The sequence below is a fragment of the Papaver somniferum genome, chromosome 11, assembly GCF_003573695.1.
Source record: "Papaver somniferum cultivar HN1 chromosome 11, ASM357369v1, whole genome shotgun sequence".
Lineage (NCBI taxonomy): Eukaryota > Viridiplantae > Streptophyta > Magnoliopsida > Ranunculales > Papaveraceae > Papaver > Papaver somniferum.
Genome location: NC_039368.1, coordinates 67,465,632 through 67,473,864, shown reverse-complemented (window position 1 = coordinate 67,473,864; position 8,233 = coordinate 67,465,632). Strand labels below are relative to the sequence as shown.

The window sequence follows — 8,233 nt, the reverse complement described above, 5'->3', positions numbered from 1 at the left end:
TATTCGGGGGAGCTGGAGTGGGTAAAACAGTCCACTCAGACAGCAGATTTAGATCATTTTTCTCAATAGCAAGGGACTATTTCGTATGTAGCAGATTTATTTTGTACATTACCTTTTATTAAATGTTTTCTAAGAAATAGGATAGGTCCCTCACGGACAGAAAAAGATTGCAGTCAGTTTGATAATAATCGAGTGACATTGCTTCTTCGGTCCGAACCAAAAAATCACTTAGATATGATGCAAAATGGATCTTGTTCTTTTGCTGATCAGAGATTTCTATAGGAAAAAAACGAGTCGGAGTTTGAAGAAGGAGCCCTCGACCCGCAACATATAGAGGAGGATTTATTCAATCACATAGTTTGGGCTCCTAGAATATGGCGCCCTTGTGGCAATCTATTTGATTGTATCGAAAGGTCCATTGAATTTGGATTTCCCTATTGGGCCAGGTTATTTCGGGGCAAGCGTATCATTTATCATAAAGAGGATGAGCTTCAGTAGAATGATTCAGAGTTCTTGTAGAGTGGAACCATGCAGTACCAGATCCGAGATAGATCCTCCAAAGAACAAGGTTTTTTTTCGAATAAGCCAATACATTTGGGACCCTGCAGATCCATTCTTTTTCCTATTCAAAGATCAGCCCTTTGTCTCTGTGTTTTCACGTCGAGAATTCTTTGCAGATCAAGAGATGTCAAAGAGGCTTCTTACTTCCCAAACAAAGCCTCCTACTTTTTTTTTGTTAAGTCCAAAGTTTATTATAAGCAAAAAAAAAAAAACATAATTACAAGAATTACAAATTTGGAGCACAAAACTCCCTACCCCCATAAACCAAAGGGGTCTAAATAACTTTTAAGAAATAACAAAAGTAATAACCACAAAAAAGAAAATTAAAAGAAGCTACCTATATCTATAGCCAACTCCTTTCAATTTACTTCTGCTGCTACCAACTCTATACGATTTGCTCTAATACTCCATCCGAGAGTTATCAGTATTTATCAAATCTGTTCCTATCTAATGGAACGCTATTGGATCAAATAACAAAGAAATTGTTGAGAAAGAAGTGGCTTTTCCCGAATGGAATGAAACATTTGATTCATGTAAGAGGAGAAAGATTTCCCATTCCTTAGCCGGAAAGATATGTGGCCATGAAAGAGGGATTAAGTGGAACAGAATTGACCGGGTGGTAGAGTCGTGGAAATACTTGTTTCTTCCATATTTTTGACCTTAGCTACGTGGAACAATATGCTACTGCTGAAAGATAGAAGAATTGAAATCTTAGATCAAAACACTATGTATGAATGGTATGAACTGCCTAAACAAGAATTGTTGAACGGCGAACAACCAGATCCTATTACTCACTACATCAAAAAAATTCCATTAATTAAACATGTAAATCCATTGGAAAATAAAAAATACGCATGTCCGATGAAATGGTTCTTGCTATCTGCTCCAATAATGAATCATTTAATTGGTTTAACTGAATAACTAACTAAAATAGATAGACCTTTCTCTTCGTCTCAAGTCGATGGATCTTCTCAATTCAAAGATCTTTTATATGGCTAATACATATTCCAGTTGACCGAGCCTAATTCTAATTGTTTTGTTCCGAAGCAAAGATATCCACGGGGCCGGTTCGTCCTATTCAGATATTCACACGACCAAGAGGTACTGGATTTTCTTTCCATGAAAGGGTAAGGAAGGCTGGAATGCCAGACGTCTATTATCGAATTCACCCGACCTGATAGTACCCATTTTGGGAACGTCCAGTGCCAAAATAACTGAATGGATAAGTCGCCAATCCCTAAAACGGACTATGTAATGTACTTTATCTGTTGGGTTACGGGCGAGCATTTTCTCAGAGGTTTCTATTGTATCAATTTACCCCTGTGTGATTCCTGTTGAAGCATATACTCGGGGGTGGTGCAGGGCGGACGATTTCAAAGTGGACTCCCCATTCATTAGATAGAGAAGATCTCCAAAATTTAGTGATCCACTGCCGAACTTATTCCAATTCCAACAGCTCGGACTCGGATCGTAGGGATCGCCAGACTACTTTGTATCAACAGATACTCGGTCTATCAATATCGATTCGATCCGAGATCTCTTATTGAATTTCTCATTGAATGAGCATTCTCAATATTATGCCTTGAAGAGGACTCAAACCTCCACGCTCTTCAGCACGAGATTTTGAGTTTCGCGTGTCTACCATTTCACCATCAAGGCATCCTGAAAGTGAATCGTATTCCATGAATATGATATCTATCTAGTGTGACGTATGGGAATATATGAAAAGGGTGGAGTGTTGGAGTATTTCTATCGATCGTTCATGTCATATAGGCCCGAGTCGGACATCCAATTGCTTCGATTTGAATTATCCGGAGGATATCTTAGATATATCAAAAATATGTACAATCAAACCTACTTCTTGATTCAATAGAAGCCCAAAGAAGTCAATATGGTACCCAAATAACGAGAAATATATAAAAAGCAGGTCCGATTACGCCTATTCCTAATCCTAAATGGAATGTAACGACGCAAGGATCCATATGTAAACATAGTATCTTTTTACATACGCTCGAATGCCCCCTTCTCATAATGAGAATATACATAACCCTATTCCGGTCTGGTCCGGTATGGAATGAACTTATAATCATGGAATCAACTCCATCATCAGATTATAAGTTCATAACCCCAGCCCATTTCCATTTTGGGCGGAAGAGGTCTACTAATTCTTTGATTCCAGTTAGTAAGAGGGATCTTGAACTAAGAAATAGACCCTAGAAGCTAAAAAAGGTTATCCTGAGCAATTGCAATAATTGGGTTCATTGATATTCCTGGTATAGTAGATGCTATCACACATACAATCATACTCAATTCGATGGATTGTTTGATCTTAAAGGATATCTTCTATAATTTCGCACGCGAGGGGTTATTTCTTGGAAGCAACATAAAATAATAGTTTAGCAGAAATTTTTCCAAGGGCTAAATCAAATATTCATTTACCCAAACTTTTCTGGTTCACCCCAACATTACCCACTTGCCCGACTGTTGCTGAGAAGTTTTTGAATATCAAACGGACCTCCCCAGACGGTAATTTTAATGTGGCCGATTTACCCTCTTTTGCAATCAGTTTCGTTACAGCACCTGTTGCTCTAGCTAATTGTCCACCCTTTCCAAGTGTGATTTCTATGTTATGTATGGCTGTGCCTAAGGGCATATCGGTTGAAGTAGATTCTTCTTTTTGGTCAATCAAAACCCCTTCCCAAATTGTACAAGCTTCTTCCAAAGCATACGGCTTTCTGGATGTGTATAATGATATCTATACAGATGGATCTTATATGAATCGTATGATGAAGTACCACATGAGTGGATATATAGGGATCCAAATCTGTCGAATCACTCATGTTATGATCTTCTACATCCTAGGTCTCCCCATTCCATCATCTGGCTTATGTTCTTCATGTAGCATCAGACCGAATGACTCTATGAAATTACGTCGATACTTCCACATATTACGGGTAACGTAGGAGACATCTCTATTTTTCCCCGGGGGTAGAATTACCACTGCTTAGCTTTCAATTCGCCTCTGACCATCAAATGAAATGTGAATAACCCGTCCTCCTCTCTTTGAAACAAGGGGCGCTTCCGGTTCTGTCGGCGCTTCAAACAATTTTGTCTTCTCCATATTACCATATCTCTAGAGTCAATAATTTTATATGAGGAACTACTGAACTCAATCACTTGCTTCCTTTACTCTTCAGTTTTTTGTTGAGGTCTATCCCGTAGAGGTACTCAAATTGGATCAGTGATTGATTTCTAGGTTTCGTCGTAAACCTAATTGGTTACTTCCAATTACGTAAATCAATGGTTCAAACCGCACTCAAAGGTAGGGCATTTCCCATTGAGATAGGAACTTCTGTACCAGAAACAATTGTATCTCCAATTATAGACCCTCTGGGATGTAAAATATATCTCTTCTCACCATCCCCACAGTGTATGAGACAAATGTATGCATTTCGGTTGGGGTCGTATTCTATGGTTACGATTCTACCAGATATGTCTTTTTTCATTTCGTCGAAAATCTATTTTACGGTATAGACGCTTATGACCTCCCCCTCTATGCCTTGCGGTGATGATGCCTCTGGCATTACGACCTTTACCACAATTACGCTGCTGTCCAGAGATCAAATTATTTTGTGAATTGGATTTCACTTGACTGTCTACGGCCCCATTGCGTGTGCTCGGAATAGAATTTTTGTATAAATGTATCGCCGTGTTATTAAGTATATTTTTTAAGTTCTTTTCTTTCTAAGAGGTGGAATAGAATAACCCTGTTGAAGCGTTATAATCATACCTTTGTAATGCACTGTATGTCCCATAGGTCTCATTCTTCTACCCTTTCCCGGGAGTCGATGAATATTCATAGCTATTACCTTGACACCAAAGAAGAGTTCGACCCAATGCTTTATTTCTGTCCTAGTTGATCCTGATTCGACATTAGAAGTATATTGATTGTTCCCCAATAACCGAATACTTTTGTCTGTAAATACTGCATATTTGATTCCATCCATAAATCCATTTTCTTCCCTATAAGTTCCAGTATTGATAAGAATTTTAGTTCTTATTGTTCATAGGTTATTTGATTCCATCCATAAATCCATTTTCTTCCCTATAAGTTCCAGCATTATACATATTTGATTCCATTCAGATATTCACACGACCAAGAGGTACTGGATTTTCTTGCCTTGAAAGGGGAAGGAAGGCTGGAATGCCAACAGACGTCTATTATCGAATTCACCCGACCTGATAGTACCCATTTTGGGAACGTCCAGTGCCAAAATAACTGAATGGGTAAGTCGTCAATCCCTTAAACGTATTATGTAATGTACTTTATCTGATGGGTTACGGGCGGGCATTTTCTCAGAGGTTTCTATTGTATCAATTTACCCCTGTATGATTTCTGTTGAAGCATATACTCGGGGGGTGGTGCAGGGCGGACGATTTTAAAGTGGACTCCCCATTCATTATATAGAGAAGATCTCCAAAATTTAGTGATCCACTGCCGAACTTATTCCAATTCCAACAGCTCGGACTCGGATCGTAGGGATCGTCAGACTACTTTGTATCAACAGATACTCGGTCTATCAATATCGATTCGATCCGAGATCTCTTATTGAATTTCTCATTGAATGAGCATTCTCAATATTATGCCTTGAAGAGGACTCAAACCTCCACGCTCTTCAGCACGAGATTTTGAGTCTCGCTTGTCTACCATTTCACAATCAAGGCATCTTGAAAGTGAATCGTATTCCATGAATATGATATCTATCTAGTGTGACGTATGGGAATATATGACAAGGGCGGAGTGTTGGAGTATTTCTATCGATCGGTCATGTCATATAGGCCCGAGTCAGACATCCAATTGCTTCGATTTGAATTATCCGGAGGATATCTTAGATATATCAAAAATATGTACAATCAAACCTACTTCTCGATTCAATAGAAGCCCAAAGAAGTCAATATGGTACCCAAATAACGAGAAATATATAAAAAGCAGGTCCGATTACGCCTATTCCTAATCCTAAATGGAATGTAACGACGCAAGGATCCATATGTAAACATAGTATCTATTTACATACGCTCGAATGCCCCCTTCTCATAATGAGAATATACATAACCCTATTCCGGTCTGGTCCGGTATGGAATGAACTTATAATCATGGAATAAACTCCATCATCAGATTATAAGTTCATAACCCCAGCCCATTCCCATTTTGGGCGGAAGAGGTCTACTAATTCTTTGATTCCAGTTAGTAAGAGGGATCTTGAACTAAGAAATAGACCCTAGAAGCTAAAAAAGGTATCCTGAGCAATTGCAATAATTGGGTTCATTGATATTCCTGGTATAGTAGATGCTATCACACATACAATCATACTCAATTTGATGGAATTGTTTGATCTTAAAGGAGATCTTCTATAATTTCGTACGTGAGGGGTTATTTCTTGGTTTCGTCCAGTCATTAGTAACTTGATTATTTTTAGATAATAGTAGATAGAAACAACGCTCGTAAGAAGTCCTATTGAAACCAAGAAATATAGGCCTGCCTGCCATCCACACCAGACTAGATGGAGTTTTCCGAAAAAACCTGCTAGTGGAGGAATACCTCCTAGGGATCAGAGACATAGGGCTAAAGAGAGGTCCAAAAAAGGATCTTTCGTGTATAGTCCTGCATAATCTCGAATGTTATCAGTTCTGGTACGTAGACCAAATGATACAATGCAAGCAAAAGTTCATGGAGATATAGAACAACATATAAGTTATCATGCTTGCATATCCATCATTTGAGTCTCCAACAATTATTCCTATAATTACATATCCGATTTGACCTATGGATGAATATGCAAGCATACGCTTCATGCTTGTTTGAGTAATAGCAATGAGATTCCCCAACATGATGCTAAGAATAACTAGGGTTTCCAGAAGAAGATGCCATTCGTTTGATGAGAAATAAAAAGGAATATTGAAAATTCGAGTGGCTGAAGCTGAAGCAGCTACTTTCGAAGTAACAGAAAGAAAAGCAACGGCTGGAGTGGCAGAGTCAGAGTAGAAAAGAGGATTCCTCACTTTTTTCTCTCATTCAAAACCGTGCATGAGACTTTCATCTCGCACGGCTCCTAAGTGATAAAAGAAAGAAGAACTCATTTTCTTTCTTTTTTGATTACCTTCCTCGCGTATGTATAAGACCGAATCCATTCAATTTCTAAAAAGGATTACTAATTCTTAACTTTTCGAGGAATCCTTCATCAGCGGTTGTGAATGACTGACTTTTTCAATCTTTTCGACCTTGGTTCCGTATGAGAAAGTCAGAAAGATTGAAAAATAGAACCATCTGATTTGATTCGTTCTCAATAGCCATGAGATGATCATCTTAGGGTGATCCTTCTGTCGACGGATGCTCCTATTACACTCGTAGTCTCGGAAGGATGAGATTTTTTTTTTGTTAAGTCCAAAGTTTATTATAACAAAAAAACGTAATTACAAGAATTACAAATTTGGAGCACAAAACTCCCTACCCCCATAAACCAACGGGGTCTAAATAACTTTTAAGAAATAACAAAAGTAATAACCACAAAAAAGAAAATTAAAAGAAGCTACCTATATCTATAGCCAACTCCTTTCAATTTTCTTCTGCTGCTACCAACTCTATACGATTTGCTCTTAGAAAAAATTTCATCCATAATATCCGTATCAAAAGCATAATTACCCAAGATATCTTCATCTTCATCCACATAAAACTCTCCGTCTTCATCCTCATTGGCAAGTTTACCAGGAACAAGCTTAATAGGAGACAACTTACTAGGAGATTTTTTCTTTGAATTCATTCTTTCCATTTGCTCTCTCTTTTCTTTGAAATATTCTTGTCTAAAAGCTGGACTTCTAATGAACTGAGAACGCACATCTTCCAACTGAATATTGCTTGCCACCTCTAATTCTTCCTTAGACAAAATATTATTCTTATCAAAAACAGTATCAACCAACCCCGCTTGAATTTCCATGTTAGTGTCACGGCTCGGAGATTCCTCAATAGACTTGCTGGGAAAAGATTCCAAACTTGAATCAGATTGCAAAGAACGCTGTGCTATAGTATTAGCAGCCTGTTTGGAAACTTTCTTAGCTTTTTTCCTTGCTAAAATGTCAGCATCAACCTCAGCCCAATTTTTAGAGCCCATACTAACATCTGAGTCACTAGATTCCAATTGTTCCTCCTCCTCATCCTCCATAATAACATTATCAAGGCCTAACTCAGATGCTAGGACATCAAATTTGTTTTTAACCACAACTTCAGTTTGCATCAACTCATCCACAAAAGGAGTATAATCATTCTCAAAAGGAGTAAAAGAGAAATAAGTACCTTTACTAGGGGATTTCTTTCCTTTCACTTCAGTCCATTCGTCTTTAGAAAAACTCTGTGCAGCCATGTCTTCCTGATTTTTACGTAAAGCTATATCTTTCTGAGCTGCAATAGTATTTTTACAATGAATAAACCTCATCTGAGCTTCACGCAACTCAACAGCAGATTTAGCAAGCTCCTTTTCCAACTGATTAGCTTCATCAATAACTTCAGTAGGAGTGTTTTTATGTTTTATCAATTCAACCACGGACTGAGCACCAGACTGATCAAGTGCATCTGCATGGCCTGCATTGATAGAATCTGTACGTGCATTATCTTCTTTAG

General features: G+C 38.2%; 1 pseudogene; it reads right to left on the bottom strand.

Moving 5' to 3' along the window:
* Nucleotides 1-2,113: 2,113 nt before the first annotated feature.
* LOC113324509 lies at nt 2,114-4,568 on the bottom strand (annotated as a pseudogene).
* Between the last annotated feature and the right edge of the window lie 3,665 nt (nt 4,569-8,233).